The 19,922-nt window shown below is 48.7% G+C and overlaps 1 long non-coding RNA gene across 1 annotated transcript in view; it reads right to left on the reverse strand.

The window, feature by feature from the left end:
* LOC127957868 (uncharacterized) overlaps positions 1 to 19,922 on the reverse strand; it is a 116,666-nt gene that overhangs the window by 88,266 nt on the left and 8,478 nt on the right. The window contains exons 2-3 of the long non-coding RNA XR_008153880.1: positions 17,864 to 18,013; positions 4,701 to 6,242 (exon numbers count right to left, since the gene is read on the reverse strand). This is a non-coding gene — a long non-coding RNA (uncharacterized LOC127957868). The remainder of the gene's footprint in view (positions 1 to 4,700; positions 6,243 to 17,863; positions 18,014 to 19,922) is intronic.

Genomic DNA, 19,922 nt, shown 5'->3' on the forward strand with positions numbered 1-19,922 from the left:
GGCAAGGCATCACTATTACTATCTCGCATACTTATTATTATTATTCTTATTATTCTTCTTCCGCCAAAATTTCGGCGCGTAACTAGTCCCGCAGTTTTCGTCACAGACCAACGAAACAGGCGTCAAATCGTGCGGCCTTGTCGGGAATGGTGTGCTATGACTTTTATAAGCGATCGGGCGTACGATGTTCGTACACCGGGCGAAATAACGGCCGAAAAATCGCATAGACAATGCATTACGGCCAACTTTGACGGATCGTAGCTCCGAGAGAGAATTTCGCAGAAACATGTGAATCACCACATTTGGAGAGGCTATCAGGCTGTGCGCGATCATACCCCGCAATGGGGTACAAGTTGCACCCCTGGGGCGCAAGAGCCCCCCAAAGTTGCCCCATTCTAAGCCAATGGTGAGGGATCGCCCATGAAACAATGTGTTTTTCCTACTGTGGGAAATTACATAGGGATTTTGCATTGAACATAACTATGGATCACATAGTCATAGAGACAAGGGGGTGGGCTCATTTGAATCAGGCAACCAATCAGACTCTCATGATCATTATGAAGCTATCAAGCCACGCCCTAGCAACCATATAGAGCACCATAGCAACAAGCTCCATAGACTTCCATTGAAAAATATAAAATGAATAACTTTGGATAGAAGTGTCATAGAAACATGAGGGTTGGCTCGTTTGACTCGGGGCAGCAAATGGCCAATCACGAATCACCTTCAACACTTCATAGCCACGCCCTAGCAACCATTTGGACCTCCCTAGCGACCAAAAGCATAGAGAGATATCTTCAAATCTGAATATCATAAAGGCATGGGGGTTGATTTTTATCATTCATACTAGCAAGCAGACTTCGGAGTATCATCATTGGCAGTTGCCAGGCCACTCCCTAGCAACCAAACACAGTACCCTAGCAACCGTTTTGCAAGATCTATATCTCTGCATCAGAACATCGTAGAGGCATGGGGGCTGGTTTATATTGGCGAGCAGCCTTTGGAGTATCACCATTGGCAGCTGCCAAGCCACTCCATAGCAACCAAACGGAGTACCCTAGCAACAGTTTTGCACGACCTATATCTCTGCATCAGAACATCGTACAGACATGGCGGTTGGATTTTTTTGACTCATGCTAGCACACTGGACTTCCAACATGCTAGTCATGCTAGCAGTGATTAGCTACATGCTAATAGTGATTAGCTAAGTGCTCAAATGGGCTAAGAACTCTATAATAACTACATAGTGACCATCTGTGACAACTACCAACCACCTAGTAACATCATAGCAACCACCCAGGAGACCATAGCAACTGCCTAGCAACCAGCCAAAACACCCTAGCAACCGCCTAGCAACACCCTAGCAACCGCCCCAATTACCCTAGCAACCACCCCGAGTACCATAGCAACCGCCCTAGCAACCACCCTGGGTACCCTAGCAACCACATAGCAGCACCCTAGCAACCGCCTCGATTACCCTAGCAACCACCCTGGGTACCTTAGCAACGGCCCTAGCAACCATCACGGGGACCCTAGCAACCGCCCTAGCGACCACCCCGGGTACCCTAGCAACCACATAGCAACACCCTAGCAACCATCCCGATTACCCTAGCAACCACCCTGGGTACCTTAGCAACGGCCCTAGCAACCATCATGGGGACCCTAGCAACCGCCCTAGCAACCACCCCGGGTACCCTAGCAACCACATAGCAACACCCTAGCAACCACCCCAATTACCCTAGCAACCACCCTGAGTACCCTAGCAACGGCCCTAGCAACCATCATGGGGACCCTAGCAACCGCCCTAGCAATCACCCCGGGTACCATAGCAACCCCATACCAACACCCTAGCAACCGCCCCGATTACCCTAGCAACCATCCCATGTACCATAGCAACCAACCCGGGTACCCTAGCAACCACCCTAGCAACCTCATTACAACACCCTATAGCAACAGGGGGCGAGTTTTGCCACTGCAAGCACCACTCACATTTTCTTCAGGAAATGTACCTTCTAGTTAGTGGTGCTTGCCGGAGGCAAAGCACTACTACTATTATCTCACATACTTATTATTATTCTGCTTCTTCTTATAGATCCGTACAAATTTCGGCGCGTAACTAGTCCCGCAGTTTTTGTCACAGACCAACGAAACAGGCGTCAAATCGTGCGGCCTATACGGGAATGGTGTGCTATGACTTTTATAAGCAATCGGGCGTACGATGTTCGTACACCGGGCGAAATAACGGCCGAAAAATCGCATAGACAATGCATTACGGCCAACTTTGACGGATCGTAGCTCCGAGAGAGAGTTTCGCAGAAACATGTGAATCACCACATTTGGAGAGGCTATGAGGCTGTGCACGATCATACCCCGCAATGGGGTATAAGTTGTACCCCTGGGGCGCAAGAGCCCCCCAAAGTTGCCCCATACTAAGCCAATGGGGAGGGATCGCCCATGAAACAATGTGTTTTTCCTACTGTGGGAAATTACACAGGGATTTTGCATTCAACATAACTATGGATCACATAGTCATAGAGACAAAGGGGTGGGCTCATTTGAATCAGGCAACCAATCAGTCTCTCAAGATCATTATGAAGCTATCAAGCCACGCCCTAGCAACCATATAGAGCACCATAGCAACAAGCTCCATAGACTTCCATTGAAAAAGTTAAAATGAATAACTTTGGATAGAAGTGTCATAGAAACATGAGGGTGGGCTCGTTTGACTCGGGCAGCAAACGGCCAATCATGCATCTCCTTCAAGACAACCTAGCCACGCCCTAGCAACCATTAAGAGCTACCTAGCAACCCAAAGTATAGAGAGATATCTTAACATCTGAAAGACATAGACGCATGGGGGTTGGTTTATATTAGCAAGGAACCATTGGAGTATCATCATTGGCAGCTGCCAGGCCACTCCCTAGCAACCAAACACAGTACCCTAGCAACCGTTTTGCAAGATCTATATCTCTGCATCAGAACATCGTAGAGGCATGGGGGTTGGTTTATATTGGCGAGCAGCCTTTGGAGTATCACCATTGGCAGCTGCCAAGCCACTCCATAGCAACCAAACGGAGTACCCTAGCAACCGTTTTGCACGACCTATATCTCTGCATCAGAACATCGTACAGACATGGCGGTTGGATTTTTTGACTCATGCTAGCACACTGGACTTCCAACATGCTAGTCATTCTAGCAGTGATTAGCTAGATGCTAATAGTGATTAGCTAAGTGCTCAAATGGGCTAAGAACTCTATAATAACTACATAGTGACCATCTGTGACAACTACCAACCACCTAGTAACATCATAGCAACCACCCAGGAGACCATAGCAACTGCCTAGCAACCAGCCAAAACACCCTAGCAACCGCCTAGCAACACCTTAGCAACCACCCCAAGTACCGTAGCAACTGCCTAGCAACCACCCAGGTTACCCTAGCAACCACCCTAGCCACCACCCTAGCAACCACCCCGGGTACCCTAGCAACCACATAGCAACACCCTAGCAAACGCCTCAATGACCCTAGCAACCACCCTGGGTCCCTTAGCAACGGCCCTAGCAACCATCATGGGGACCCTAGCAACCGCCCTAGCAACCACCCCGGGTACCCTAGCAACCACATAGCAACACCCTAGCAACCACCCCGATTACCCTAGCAACCACCCTGAGTACCCTAGCAACGGCCCTAGCAACCATCATGGGGACCCTAGCAACCGCCCTAGCAACCACCCCGGGTACCCTAGCAACCACATAGCAACACCCTAGCAACCACCCCAGTTACCCTAGCAACCACCCTGGGTACCCTAGCAACGGCCCTAGCAACCATCATGGGGACCCTAGCAACCGCCCTAGCAACCATCCCGGGTACCCTAGCAACCACATAGCAACACCCTAGCAACCACCCCGATTACCCTAGCAACCACCCTGGGTACCCTAGCAACGGCCCTAGCAACCATCATAGGGACCCTAGCAACCACCCCGGGTACCCTAGCAACCACACCTTAGCAACAGAGGGGCGAGTTTTGCCACTGCAAGCACCACTCACATTTTCTTCAGGAAATGTACCTTCTAGTGTTACTATTACTATTCGCCTTGACAAAACTTTGGCATGCTACTCCTCCCGCATTTTTTGTCACAGATCCATGAATGAGGTGTCAAATCGTGCGGGATATTGAGGAGAGGTGTGCTATGACTTTTCTAAGCAATTGGACTTTCTATAATCGTACAGCAGGCGAAGAAAATGTGTGAAAATATCCCATTGACTTAACATTGGTAAAACTATCTGACATCATATCTTTGGATCAGAAAGTCATAGAGGCTTGGGAGAGGGCTCTATTGACTCGGCCTATCAAGCAGTCCATAAGTAGTGACATAACAACTTCATATCCATGCCCTAGCAACCAATTTTAGCCCCCTAGCAACTGTTTAACTACATTTAAAAGCTGTATCTCAGCAAAAATAACTATATAGAAACACTGGCTTGGGCTTTTTGCATTCAGGCTGGTAAATAATCTTTAAATATCACCCCATAAACTATATAGTCACACCATAGCAACCATATAGAGCACCCTAGCAACCATGTAGCAATATAAATCCTTCTATCTCTGCTTCAAAACATCACAGAGGCATCATGGGTGGCTACAGGGCGCCGAGTTTTGCCACTGCAAGCACCACTCACATTTTCTTCAGGAAATGTACCTTCTAGTTATTAGTGGTGCTTGCCGGAGGCAAAGCATCACTATTATTATCTCACATACTTATTATTAGTGGTGCTTGCCGGAGGCAAAGCACTACTACTATTATCTCACATACTTATTAGTGGTGCTTGCCGGAGGCAAAGCACTACTACTATTATCTCACATACTTATTAGTGGTGCTTGCCGGAGGCAAAGCACTACTACTATTATCTCACATACTTATTATTCTTATTCTTATTCTTCTTCCGCCAAAATTTCGGCGCGTAACTTGTCCCGCAGTTTTAGACACAGACCAACGAAACAGGCGTCAAATCGTGCGGCCTAATCGGGAATGGTGTGCTATGACTTTTATAAGCGATCGGGCGTACGATGTTCGTACACCGGGCGAAATAACGGCCGAAAAATCGCATAGACAATGCATTACGGCCAACTTTGACGGATCGTAGCTCCGAGAGAGAATTTCGCAGAAACATGTGAATCACCACATTTGGAGAGTCTATCAGGCTGTGCGCGATCATACCCCGCAATGGGGTATAAGTTGTACCCCTGGGGCGCAAGAGCCCCCCAAAGTTGCCCCATACTAAGCCAATGGGGAGGGATCGCCCATGAAACAATGTGTTTTTCCTACTGTGGGAAATTACATAGGGATTTTGCATTGAACATAACTATGGATCACATAGTCATAGAGACAAGGGGGTGGGCTCATTTGAATCAGGCAACCAATCAGTCTCTCATGATCATTATGAAGCTATCAAGCCACGCCCTAGCAACCATATAGAGCACCATAGCAACAAGCTCCATAGACTTCCATTGAAAAATATAAAATGAATAACTTTGGATAGAAGTGTCATAGAAACATGAGGGTGGGCTCGTTTGACTCGGGGCAGCAAATGGCCAATCACGAATCATCTTCAACACTTCATAGCCACGCCCTAGCAACCATTTGGACCTCCCTAGCGACCAAAAGCATAGAGAGATATCTTCAAATCTGAATATCATACAGGCATGGGGGTTGGTTTATATCATTCATACTAGCAAGCAGACTTCGGAGTATCATCATTGGCAGTTGCCAGGCCACTCCCTAGCAACCAAACACAGTACCCTAGCAACCGTTTTGCAAGATCTATATCTCTGCATCAGAACATCGTAGAGGCATGGGGGTTGGATTATATTGGCGAGCAGCCTTTGGAGTATCACCATTGGCAGTTGCCAAGCCACTCCATAGCAACCAAACGGAGTACCCTAGCAACCGTTTTGCACGACCTATATCTCTGCATCAGAACATCGTACAGACATGGCGGTTGGATTTTTTGACTCATGCTAGCACACTGGACTTCCAACATGCTAGTCATGCTAGCAGTGATTAGCTACATGCTAATAGTGATTAGCTAAGTGCTCAAATGGGCTAAGAACTCTATAATAACTACATAGTGACCATCTGTGACAACTGCCAACCACCTAGTAACATCATAGCAACCACCCAGGAGACCATAGCAACTGCCTAGCAACCAGCCAAAACACCCTAGCAACCGCCTAGCAACACCTTAGCAACCACCCCAAGTACCGTAGCAACTGCCTAGCAACCACCCAGGTTACCATAGCAACCGCACTAGCAACCACCCAGGGTACCCTAGCAACCACATAGCAACACCCTAGCAACCGCCCCAATTACCCTAGCAACCACCCTGGGTACCTTAGCAACGGCCCTAGCAACCATCATGGGGACCCTAGCAACCGCCCTAGCAACCACCCCGGGTACCCTAGCAACCACATAGCAACACCCTAGCAACCACCCCGATTACCCTAGCAACCACCCTGCGTACCCTAGCAACGGCCCTAGCAACCATCATGGGGACCCTAGCAACCGCCCTAGCAACCACCCCGGGTACCCTAGCAACCACATAGCAACACCCTAGCAACCACCCCGATTACCCTAGCAACCACCCTGGGTACCCTAGCAACGGCCCTAGCAACCGACCTAGCAACCACCCCGGGTACCCTAGCAACCACATAGCAACACCCTAGCAACCACCCCGATTACCCTAGCAACCACCCTGGGCAACCTAGCAACGGCCCTAGCAACCGTCCTTGGTACCCTAGCAACCGACCTAGCAACCACCCCATGTACCCTAGCAATCTCATTGCAACACCTTAGCAACAGAGGGGCGAGTTTTGCCACTGCAAGCACCACTCACATTTTCTTCAGGAAATGTACATTCTAGTGTTACTATTACTATTCGCCTTGACAGAAATTTGGCACGCTACTCCTCCCGCATTTTTTGTCACAGACCCATGAATGAGGTGTCAAATCGTGCGGGATATTGAGGAGAGGTGTGCTATGACTTTTCTAAGCAATCGGACTTACGATAATCGTACAGCGGGCGAAGAAAATGTGTGAAAATATCCCATTGACTTAACATTGGAAAAACTATCTGACATCATATCTTTGGATCAGAAAGTCATAGAGGCTTGGCAGAGGGCTCTTTTGAATCGGCCTATCAAGCAGTCCATAAGTAGTGACATAACAACTTCATAGCCACGCCATAGCAACCAATTTTAGCACCCTAGCAACTGTTTAACAACATTTAAAAGCTATATATCATCAAAATAACCATATAGATACATTGTCTTGGGCTTTTTGGAATCAGGCTGGTAAATCATCTTTAAATATCACTATATGAACTATATAGGCACACCATAGCAACCATATAGAGCGCCCTAGCAACCATATAGCAATATAAAGAACTTATATCACGGCTCCACAATATCAAACAGGCATCATTGGCTACAGGGCGCAGAGATTTGCCACTGCAAGCACCACTCACATTTTCTTCAGGAAATGTACCTTCTAGTTAGTGGTGCTTGCCGGAGGCAAGGCATCACTATTACTATCTCACATACTTATTATTATTATTCTTATTCTTATTCTTATTCTTCTTCCGCCAAAACTTCGGCGCGTAACTAGTCCCGCAGTTTTTGTCACAGACCCGCAAAAGAGGCGTCAAATCGTGCGGCCTAATCGGGAATGGTGTGCTATGACTTTTATAAGCGATCGGGCGTACGATGTTCGTACACCGGGCGAAAAAACGGGCGAAAAATCGCATAGACAATGCATTGCGGCCAACTTTGACGGATCGTAGCTCCGAGAGAAAATTTCGCAGAAACACGTGAATCACCACATGTGGAGAGGTTATCAGGCTGTGCGAGAACATACCCCGCATTGGGGTATAAGTTGTACCCCTGGGGGGCTAGAGCCCCCCAAATTTGCCCCTAATACAAAGTATAGGGAGGGCTTTTCCTACTGTGGGACATTACATAGGGATTTTGTATTGAACATAACTCTGGATCACAATGTCATAGAGACAAGGGGGTGGGCTCATTTTAATCAGGCAACCAATCAGTCTCTCAGGATCACTGTGAATCTATCAAGCCACGCCCTAGCAACCATATAGAGCGCCATAGCAACAAGCCCCATATACTTCCATTGAAAAAGATCAAATGAATAACTTTGGATAGAAGTGTCATAGAAACATGAGGGTGGGCTCGTTTGAATCGGGCAGCAAACGGCCAATCACGTATCACCTTCAAGACAACCTAGCCACGCCCTAGCAACCATTAAGAGCTACCTAGCGACCAAAAGCATAGAGAGATATCTTCAAATCTGAATATCACTAAGGCATGGGGGTTGGTTTATATCATTAATACTAGCAAGCAGACTTTGGAGTATCATCATTGGCAGCTGCCAGGCCACTCCATAGCAACCAAACACAGTACCCTAGCAACCGTTTTGCAAGATCTATATCTCTGCATCAGAACATCGTAGAGGCATGGGGGTTGGTTTATATTGGCGAGCAGCCTTTGGAGTATCACCATTGGCAGCTGCCAAGCCACTCCATAGCAACCAAACGGAGTACCCTAGCAACCGTTTTGCACGACCTATATCTCTGCATCAGAACATCGTACAGACATGGCGGTTGGATTTTTTGACTCGTGCTAGCAAACTGGACTTCCAACATGCTAGTCATGCTAGCAGTGATTAGCTACATGCTAATAGTGATTAGCTAAGTGCTCAAATGGGCTAAGAACTCTATAATAACTACATAGTGACCATCTGTGACAACTACCAACCACCTAGTAACACCATAGCAACCACCCAGGAGACCATAGCAACTGCCTAGCAACCAGCCAAAACACCCTAGCAACCGCCTAGCAACACCTTAGCAACCACCCCAAGTACCGTAGCAACTGTCTAGCAACCACCCAGGTTACCATAGCAACCGCCCTAGCAACCACCCCGGGTACCCTAGCAACCACATAGCAACACCCTAGCAACCGCCCCAATTACCCTAGCAACCACCCTGGGTACCTTAGCAACGGCCCTAGCAACCATCATGGGGACCCTAGCAACCGCCCTAGCAACCACCCCGGGTACCCTAGCAACCACATAGCAACACCCTAGCAACCATCCCGATTACCCTAGCAACCACCCTGGGTACCTTAGCAACGGCCCTAGCAACCACCCCGGGTACCCTAGCAACCACATAGCAACACCCTAGCAACTGCCCCGATTAACCTAGCAACCACTCTGGGTACCCTAGCAACGGCCCTAGCAACCATCATGGGGACCCTAGCAACCACCCTAGCAACCACCCCGGGTACCCTAGCAACCACATAGCAACACCCTAGCAACCGCTCCGATTAACCTAGCAACCACTCTGGTTACCCTAGTAACGGCCCTAGCAACCGTCCTTGGTACCCTAGCAACCGACCTAGCAACCACCCCATGTACCCTAGCAACCTCATTGCAACACCCTAGCAACAGAGGGGCGAGTTTTGCCACTGCAAGCACCACTCACATTTTCTTCAGGAAATGTACCTTCTAGTTAGTGGTGCTTGCCGGAGGCAAGGCACTACTATTATTATCTCACATACTTATTATTATTCTTACTTCTTCCGTACAAATTTCGGCGCGTAACTAGTCCCGCAGTTTTAATCACACACCAACGAAACAGGCGTCAAATCGTGCGGCCTATACGGGAATGGTGTGCTATGACTTTTATAAGCGATCGGGCGTACGATGTTCGTACACCGGGCGAAAAATCGGGCGAAAAATCCCATAGACAATGCATTGGGGCCAACTTTGACGGATCGTAGCTCTGAGAGATAATTTCGCAGAAACACGTGAATCACCACATTTGGAGAGGATATCAGGCTGTGCGAGAACATACCCCGCATTGGGGTATAAGTTGTACCCCTGGGGCGCAACAGCCCCCCAAATTTGCCCCAATACAAAGTATAGGGAGGGCTACTATGGGAAATTACATAGGGATTTTGAATTGAACATAACTCTGGATTACAGTGTCATAGAGACAAGGGGGTGGGCTCATTTGAATCAGGCAACCAATCAGTCTCTCAGGATCACTATGAAGTTATCAAGCCACGCCCTAGCAACCATATAGAGCGCCATAGCAACAAGCCCCTTAGACTTCCATTGAAAAAGTTAAATGGAATAACTGTGGGTAGAAGTGTCATAAAAACATGAGGGTGGGCTCGTTTGACTCGGGGCAACAAACGGCCAATCTCGAATCACCTCAAGACTTCCTAACTACGCCCTAGCAACCATTAAGAGCTACCTAGCAACCCAAAGTATACAGAGATATCTTAACATCTGAAAGACATAGAAGCATGGGGGTTGGTTTATATTAGCAAGCAACCATTGGAGTATCATCATTGGCAGCTGCCAGGCCACTCCCTAGCAACCAAACACAGTACCCTAGCAACCGTTTTGCAAGATCTATATCTCTGCATCAGAACATCGTAGAGGCATGGGGGTTGGTTTATATTGGCGAGCAGCCTTTGGAGTATCACCATTGGCAGCTGCCAAGCCACTCCATAGCAACCAAATGGAGTACCCTAGCAACCGTTTTGCAAAACCTATATCTCTGCATCAGAACATCGTACAGACATGGCGGTTGGTTTTTTTGACTCATGCTAGCACACTGGACTTCCAACATGCTAGTCATGCTAGCAGTGATTAGCTACATGCTAATAGTGATTAGCTAAGTGCTCAAATGGGCTCAGAACTCTATAATAACTACATAGTGACCATCTGTGACAACTACCAACCACCTAGTAACATCATAGCAACCACCCAGGAGACCATAGCAACTGCCTAGCAACCAGCCAAAACACCCTAGCAACCGCCTAGCAACACCTTAGCAACCACCCCAAGTACCGTAGCAACTGCCTAGCAACCACCAGGTTACCATAGCAACCGCCCTAGCAACCACCTCGGGTACCCTAGCAACCACATAGCAACACCCTAGCAACCGCCCCAATTACCCTAGCAACGGCCCTAGCAACCATCATGGGGACCCTAGCAACCGCCCTAGCAACCACCCCGGGTACCCTAGCAACCGCATAGCAACACCCTAGCAACCGCCCCGATTACCCTAGCAACCACCATGGGTACCTTAGCAACGGCCCTAGCAACCATCATGGGGACCCTAGCAACCGCCCTAGCAACCACCCCGGGTACCCTAGCAACCGCATAGCAAAACCCTAACAACCACCCAGATTACCCTAGCAACCACCCTTGGTACCTTAGCAACCATCATGTGGACCCTAGCAACCACCCAGGGTACCCTAGTAACCACTATAGCAACCTCATTGCAACACCTTAGCAACAGAGGGGCGAGTTTTGCCACTGCAAGCACCACTCACATTTTCTTCAGGAAATGTACCTTCTAGTTATTATTATTCTTCTTACTTCTTCCGTACAAAACTTCGGCGCGTAACTCGTCCCGCAGTTTTTGTCACAGACCAACGAAACAGGCGTCAAATCGTGCGGCCTATTGAGGAGAGGTGTGCTATGACTTTTATAAGCGATCGGGCGTACGATGTTCGTACAGCGGGCGAAAAATCGGCCGAAAAACGTCCCATAGGAAATGCATTAAAAAATAATTTGACGGAGCATAGCTCTGAGAGAGAATTTCGCAGAAACATGTGATTCACCACATTTGGAGAGGCTATCAGGCTGTGCGTGAACATACCCCGCAGTGGGGTATAAGTTGTACCCCTGGGGCGCAAGAGCCCCCCAAATTTGCCCCAATACAAAGTATAGGGAGGGCTTTTACAACTATGGGAAATTACATAGGGATTTTGTATTGAACATAACTCTGGATCACAGTGTCATAGAGACAAGGGGGTGGGCTCATTTGAATCAGGCAACCAATCAGTCTCTCAGGATCACTGTGAATCTATCAAGCCACGCCCTAGCAACCAAATAGAGCACCATAGCAACAAGCCCCATAGACTTCCATTGAAAAAGATCAAATTAATAACTTTGGATAGAAGTGTCATAGAAACATGAGGGTGGGCTCGTTTGACTCGGGCAGCAAACGGCCAATCATGTATCTCCTTCAAGACAACCTAGCCACGCCCTAGCAACCATTAAGAGCTACCTAGCAACCAAAATCCAAAGATAGATATCTTAACATCTAAAAGACATAGAAGCATGGGGGTTGGTTTATATTGTCAAGCAGACTTTGAAGTATCATCATTGGCAGCTGAAAGGCCACTCCCTAGCAACCAACCAGAGTACCCTAGCAACCATTTTTCAAGACCAATATCTCTGCATCAGAACATTGTACAGACATGGCGGTTGGTTTATATTGGCGAGCAGCCTTTGGACTATCACCACTGGCATTTGCCAAGCCACTCCATAGCAACCAAACGGAGTACCCTAGCAACCGGTTTGCACGACCTATATCTCTGCATCAGAACATCGTACAGACATGGCTGTTGGATTTTTTGACTCATGCTAGCACACTGGACTTCCAACATGCTAGTCATGCTAGCAGTGATTAGCTACATGCTAATAGTGATTAGCTATGTGCTCAAATGGGCTAAGAACTCTATAATAACTACATAGTGACCATCTGTGACAACTACTAACCACCTAGTAACATCATAGCAACCACCCAGGAGACCATAGCAACTGCCTAGCAACCAGCCAAAACACCCTAGCAACCGCCTAGCAACACCTTAGCAACCACCCCAAGTACCATAGCAACTGCCTAGCAACCACCCAGGTTACCATAGCAACCGCCCTAGCAACCACCCAGGGTACCCTAGCAACCACATAGCAACACCCTAGCAACCGCCCCAATTACCCTAGCAACCACCCTGGGTACCTTAGCAACGGCCCTAGCAACCATCATGGGGACCCTAGCAACCACCCTAGCAACCACCCCGGGTACCTTAGCAACCGCCATAGCAACCACCATGGGGACCCTAGCAACCAAATAGCAACACCCTAGCAACCGCCCCGATTACCCTAGCAACCACCCTGGGTACCCTAGCAACGGCCCTAGCAACCATCATGGGGACCCTAGCAACCGCCCTAGCAACCACCCCGGGAACCCTAGCAACCGCATAGCAACACTCTAGCACCACCCCGATTACCCTAGCAACCACCCTGGGTACCCTAGCAACGGCCCTAGCAACCATCATAGGGACCCTAGCAACCACCCTAGCAACCACCCCGGGTACCCTAGCAACCACACCTTAGCAACAGAGGGGCGAGTTTTGCCACTGCAAGCACCACTCACATTTTCTTCAGGAAATGTACCTTCTAGTTAGTGGTGCTTGCCGGAGGCAAGGCATCACTATTATTATCTCACATACTTATTATTCTTATTATTATTCTTACTTCTTCCGTACGAATTTCGGCGCGTAACTAGTCCCGCAGTTTTTGTCACAGACCCGCAAAAGAGGCGTCAAATCGTGCGGCCTAATCGGGAATGGTGTGCTATGACTTTTATAAGCGATCTGGCGTACGATGTTCGTACACCGGGCGAAATATCGGGCGAAAAATCCCATAGACAATGCATTGCGGCCAACTTTGACGGCTCGTAGCTCCGAGAGAGAATTTCGCAGAAACATGTGAATCACCACATTTGGAGAGGCTATGAGGCTGTGCAAGATCATACCCCGCAATGGGGTATAAGTTGTACCCCTGGGGCGCAAGAGCCCCCCAAAGTTGCCCCATTCTATGCCAATGGTGAGGGATCGCCCATGAAACAATGTGTTTTTCCTACTGTGGGAAATTACATAGGGATTTTGTATTGAACATAACTCAGGATCACAGTGTCATAGAGACAAGGGGGTGGGCTCATTTGAATCAGGCAACCAATCAGTCTCTCAGGATCGTTATGAGGCTTTCAAGCCACGCCCTAGCAACCATTAACAAGCCCCTTAGTAACAAGCTCCATAGACTTCCATTGAAAAAGATCAGATGAATAACTTTGGATAGAAGTGTCATAGAAACATGAGGGTGGGCTCGTTTGACTCGGGAAGCAAACGGCCAATCATGTATCTCATTCAAGACAACCTAGCCACGCCCTAGCAACCATTAAGAGCTACCTAGCAACCCAAAGTATACAGAGATATCTTAACATCTGAAAGACATAGAAGCATGGGGGTTGGTTTATATTAGCAAGCAACCATTGGAGTATCATCATTGGCAGCTGCCAGGCCACTCCCTAGCAACCAAACGGAGTACCCTAGCAACCGTTTTGCAAGATCTATATCTCTGCATCAGTACATCCTAGAGACATGGGGGTTGGTTTATATTGGCGAGCAGCCTTTGGAGTTTCATCATTGGCAGCTGCCAGGCCACTCCATAGCAACCAAACGGACTACCCTAGCAACCGTTTTGCACCACCTATATCTCTGCATCAGAACATCGTACAGACATGGCGGTTGGATTTTTTGACTCATGCTAGCACACTGGACTTCCAACATGCTAGTCATGCTAGCAGTGATTAGCTACATGCTAATAGTGATTAGCTAAGTGCTCACATGGGCTAAGAACTCTATAATAACTACATAGTGACCATCCGTGACAACTACCAACCACCTAGTAACATCATAGCAACCACCCAGGAGACCATAGCAACTGCCTAGCAACCAGCCAAAACACCCTAGCAACCGCCTAGCAACACCTTAGCAACCACCCCAAGTACCATAGCAACTGCCTAGCAACCACCCAGGTTACCATAGCAACTGCCCTAGCAACCACCCCGGGTACCCTAGCAACCACATAGCAACAACCTAGCAACCGCCCCAATTACCCTAGCAACCACCCTGGGTACCTTAGCAACGGCCCTAGAAACCATCATGGGGACCCTAGCAACCGCCCTAGCAACCACCCCGGGTACCCTAGCAACCACATAGCAACACCCTAGCAACCGCCCCAATTACCCTAGCAACCACCCTGGGTACCTTAGCAACGGCCCTAGCAACCATCATGGGGACCCTAGCAACCGCCCTAGCAACCACCCCGGGTACCCTAGCAACCACATAGCAACACCCTAGCAACCGCCCCGATTACCCTAGCAACCACCCTGAGTACCCTAGCAACGGCCCTAGCAACCATCATGGGGACCCTAGCAACCGCCCTAGCAACCACCCCGGGTACCCTAGCAACCACATAGCAACACCCTAGCAACCACCCCGATTACCCTAGCAACCATCCTGAGTACCCTAGCAACGGCCCTAGCAACCATCATGGGTACCATAGCAACCGCCCTAGCAACCACCCCGGGTACCCTAGCAACCACATAGCAACACCCTAGCAACCACCCCAATTACCCTAGCAACCACCCTGGGTACCTTAGCAACCATCATGGGGACCCTAGCAACCGCCCTAGCAACCACCCAGGGTACCTTAGCAACCACCGTAGCAACCTCATTGCAACAACCTAGCAACAGGGCGCAGAGATTTGCCACTGCAAGCACCACTCACATTTTCTTCAGGAAATGTACCTTCTAGTGTTACTATTACTATTCGCCTTGACAAAACTTTGGCACGCTACTCCTCCCGCATTTTTTGTTGCAGACCCATGAATGAGATGTCAAAACGTGCGGCTTATTGAGGAGAGGTGTGCTATGACTTTTCTAAGGAATCGGACTTACGATAATCGTACAGCGGGCGAAGAAAATGTGTGAAAATATCCCATTGACTTAATATTGGAAAAACTATCTGACATCATATCTTTGGATCAGAAAGTCGTACAGGCTCTATATCTCTATATCAGAACATCGTAGAGGCATGGGGGTTGGTTTATATTGGCGAGCAGCCTTTGGAGTATCACCATTGGCAGCTGCCAAGCCACTCCATAGCAACCAAATGGAGTACCCTAGCAACCGTTTTGCACGACCTATATCTCTGCATCAGAACATCGTACAGACATGGCGGTTGGATTTTTTGACTCATGCTAGCAACCATATAGCAACACCCTAGCAACCGCCCCGATTACCCTAGCAACCACCCTGGGTACCTTAGCAACGGCCCTAGCAACCATCATGGGGACCCTAGCAACCACCCTAGCAACCACCCCGGGTACCCTAGCAACCGCATAGCAACACCCTAGCAACCACCCCGATTACCCTAGCAACCACCCTGAGTACCCTAGCAACGGCCCTAGCAACCATCATGGGGACCCTAGCAACCGCCCTAGCAACCACCCCGGGTACCCTAGCAACCACATAGCAACACCCTAGCAACCACCCCGATTACCCTAGCAACCAACCTGGGTAGCCTAGCAACGGCCCTAGCAACCACCCTAGCAACCACCCTGGGTACCCTAGCAACCACACCTTAGCAACAGAGGGGCGAGTTTTGCCACTGCAAGCACCACTCACATTTTCTTCAGGAAATGTACTTTCTAGTTAGTGGTGCTTGCCGGAGGCAAGGCACTACTATTATTATCTCACATACTTATTAGTGGTGCTTGCCGGAGGCAAGGCACTACTATTATTATCTCACATACTTATTATTATTATTCTGATTCTTATAGATCCGTACAAATTTCGGCGCGTAACTAGTCCCGCAGTTTTCGTCACAGACCAACGAAACAGGCGTCAAATCGTGCGGCCTATACGGGAATGGTGTGCTATGACTTTTATAAGCGATCGGGCGTACGATGTTCGTCCGGCGGGCGATAAATCGGGCGATAAATCCCATAGACAATGCATTGCGGCCAACTTTGACGGATCGTAGCTCCGAGTGAGAATTTCGCAGAAACATGTGAATCACCACATTTGGAGAGGCTATCAGGCTGTGCGCGATCATACCCCGCAATGGGGTATAAGTTGTACCCCTGGGGCGCAAGAGCCCCCCAAAGTTGCCCCATACTAAGCCAATGGTGAGGGATCGCCCATGAAACAATGTGTTTTTCCTACTGTGGGAAATTACATAGGGATTTTGCATTGAACATAACTATGGATCACATAGTCATAGAGACAAGGGGGTGGGCTCATTTGAATCAGGCAACCAATCAGACTCTCATGATCATTATGAAGCTATCAAGCCACGCCCTAGCAACCATATAGAGCACCATAGCAACAAGCTCCATAGACTTCCATTGAAAAATATAAAATGAATAACTTTGGATAGAAGTGTCATAGAAACATGAGGGTTGGCTCGTTTGACTCGGGGCAGCAAATGGCCAATCACGAATCACCTTCAACACTTCATAGCCACGCCCTAGCAACCATTTGGACCTCCCTAGCGACCAAAAGCATAGAGAGATATCTTCAAATCTGAATATCATAAAGGCATGGGGGTTGGTTTATATCATTCATACTAGCAAGCAGACTTCGGAGTATCATCATTGGCAGCTGCCAGGCCACTCCCTAGCAACCAAACACAGTACCCTAGCAACCGTTTTGCAAGATCTATATCTCTGCATCAGAACATCGTAGAGGCATGGGGGTTGGTTTATATTGGCGAGCAGCCTTTGGAGTATCACCATTGGCAGCTGCCCAGCCACTCCATAGCAACCAAACGGAGTACCTTAGCAACCGTTTTGCACGACCTATATCTCTGCATCAGAACATCGTACAGACATGGCGGTTGGATTTTTTGACTCATGCTAGCACACTGGACTTCCAACATGCTAGTCATGCTAGCAGTGATTAGCTACATGCTAATAGTGATTAGCTAAGTGCTCAAATGGGCTAAGAACTCTATAATAACTACATAGTGACCATCTGTGACAACTACCAACCACCTAGTAACATCATAGCAGCCACCCAGGAGACCATAGCAACTGCCTAGCAACCAGCCAAAACACCCTAGCAACCGCCTAGCAACACCTTAGCAACCACCCCAAGTACCGTAGCAACTGCCTAGCAACCACCCAGGTTACCATAGCAACCGCCCTAGCAACCACCCCGGGTACCCTAGCAACCACATAGCAACACCCTAGCAACCGCCTCAATTACCCTAGCAACCATCCTGGCTACCTTAGCAACGGCCCTAGCAACCATCATGGGGACCCTAGCAACCGCCCTAGCAACCACCCCCGGTACCCTAGCAACCACATAGCAACACCCTAGCAACCGCCCCAATTACCCTAGCAACCACCCTGGGTACCTTAGCAACGGCCCCTAGCAACCATCATGGGGACCCTAGCAACCGCCCTAGCAACCACCCCGGGTACCCTAGCAACCACATAGCAACCACCCCGGGTACCCTAGCAACCACATAGCAACACCCTAGCAACCACCCCGATTACCCTAGCAACCACCCTGAGTACCCTACCAACGGCCCTAGCAACCATCATGGGGACCCTAGCAACCGCCCTAGCAACCACCCCGGGTACCCTAGCAACCACATAGCAAGACCCTAGCAACCATTCAGATTACCCTAGCAACCACCCTGGGTACCTTAGCAACCATTATGGGGACCCTAGCAACCGCCCTAGCAACCACCCAGGGTACCTTAGCAACCACCGTAGCAACCTCATTGCAACAACCTAGCAACAGGGCGCCGAGTTTTGCCACTGCAAGCACCACTCACATTTTCTTCAGGAAATGTACATTCTAGTTATTCTTCTTCTTCTTCTTACTTCTTCCGTACAAAACTTCGGCGCGTAACTCGTCCCGCAGTTTTTGTCACAGACCAACGAAACAGACGTCAAATCGTGCGGCCTATTGAGGAGAGGTGTGCTATGACTTTTATAAGCGATCGGGCGTACGATGTTCGTACAGCGGGCGAAAAATCGGCCGAAAAACGTCCCATAGGAAATGCATTAAAAAAAAAATTGACGGAGCATAGCTCTGACAGAGAATTTCACAGAAACATGTGAATCACCACATTTGGAGAGGCTATCAGGCTGTGCGAGAACATACCCCGCAGTGGGGTATAAGTTGTACCCCTGGGGCGCAAGAGCCCCCCAAATTTGCCCCCAATACAAAGTATAGGGAGGGCTTTTACAACTATGGGAAATTACATAGGGATTTTGAATTAAATATAACTCTGGATCACAATGCCATAGAGACAAGGGGGTGGGCTCATTTGAATCAGGCAACCAATCGGTCTCTCAGGATCACTGTGAATCTATCAGGCCACGCCCTAGCAACCATATAGAGCACCATAGCAACAAGCCCCATAGACTTCCATTGAAAAAGATCAAATGAATAATTTCGGATAGAAGTGTCATAGAAACATGAGGGTGGGCTCGTTTGACTCGGGCAGCAAACGGCCAATCATGTATCTCCTTCAAGACAACCTAGCCACGCCCTAGCAACCATTAAGAGCTACCTAGTAACCCAAAGTATAGAGAGATATCTTAACATCTGAAAGACATAGAAGCATGGGGGTTGGTTTATATTGACAAGTAGACTTTGGAGTATCATCATTGGCAGGTGACAAGCCACTCCCTAGCAACCAAACACACTACCCTAGCAACCATTTTGCAAGATCTATATCTCCGCATCAGTACATCGTACAGGCATGGGGGTTGGATTTTTTGACTCATGCTAGCACACTGGACTTCCAACATGCTAGTCATGCTAGCAGTGATTAGCTACATGCTAATAGTGATTAGCTAAGTGCTCAAATGGGCTAAGAACTCTATAATAACTACATAGTGACCATCTGTGACAACTACCAACCACCTAGTAACATCATAGCAACCACCCAGGAGACCATAGCAACTGCCTAGCAACCAGCCAAAACACCCTAGCAACCGCCTAGCAACACCTTAGCAACCACCCCAAGTACCGTAGCAACTGCCTAGCAACCACCCAGGTTACCATAGCAACCGCCCTAGCAACCACCCCGGGTACCCTAGTAACACCCTAGCAACCGCCCCAATTACCCTAGCAACCACCCTGGGTACCTTAGCAACGGCCCTAGCAACCATCATGG

This window comes from Carassius gibelio, chromosome B5, assembly GCF_023724105.1.
Source record: "Carassius gibelio isolate Cgi1373 ecotype wild population from Czech Republic chromosome B5, carGib1.2-hapl.c, whole genome shotgun sequence".
Taxonomy (NCBI): domain Eukaryota; kingdom Metazoa; phylum Chordata; class Actinopteri; order Cypriniformes; family Cyprinidae; genus Carassius; species Carassius gibelio.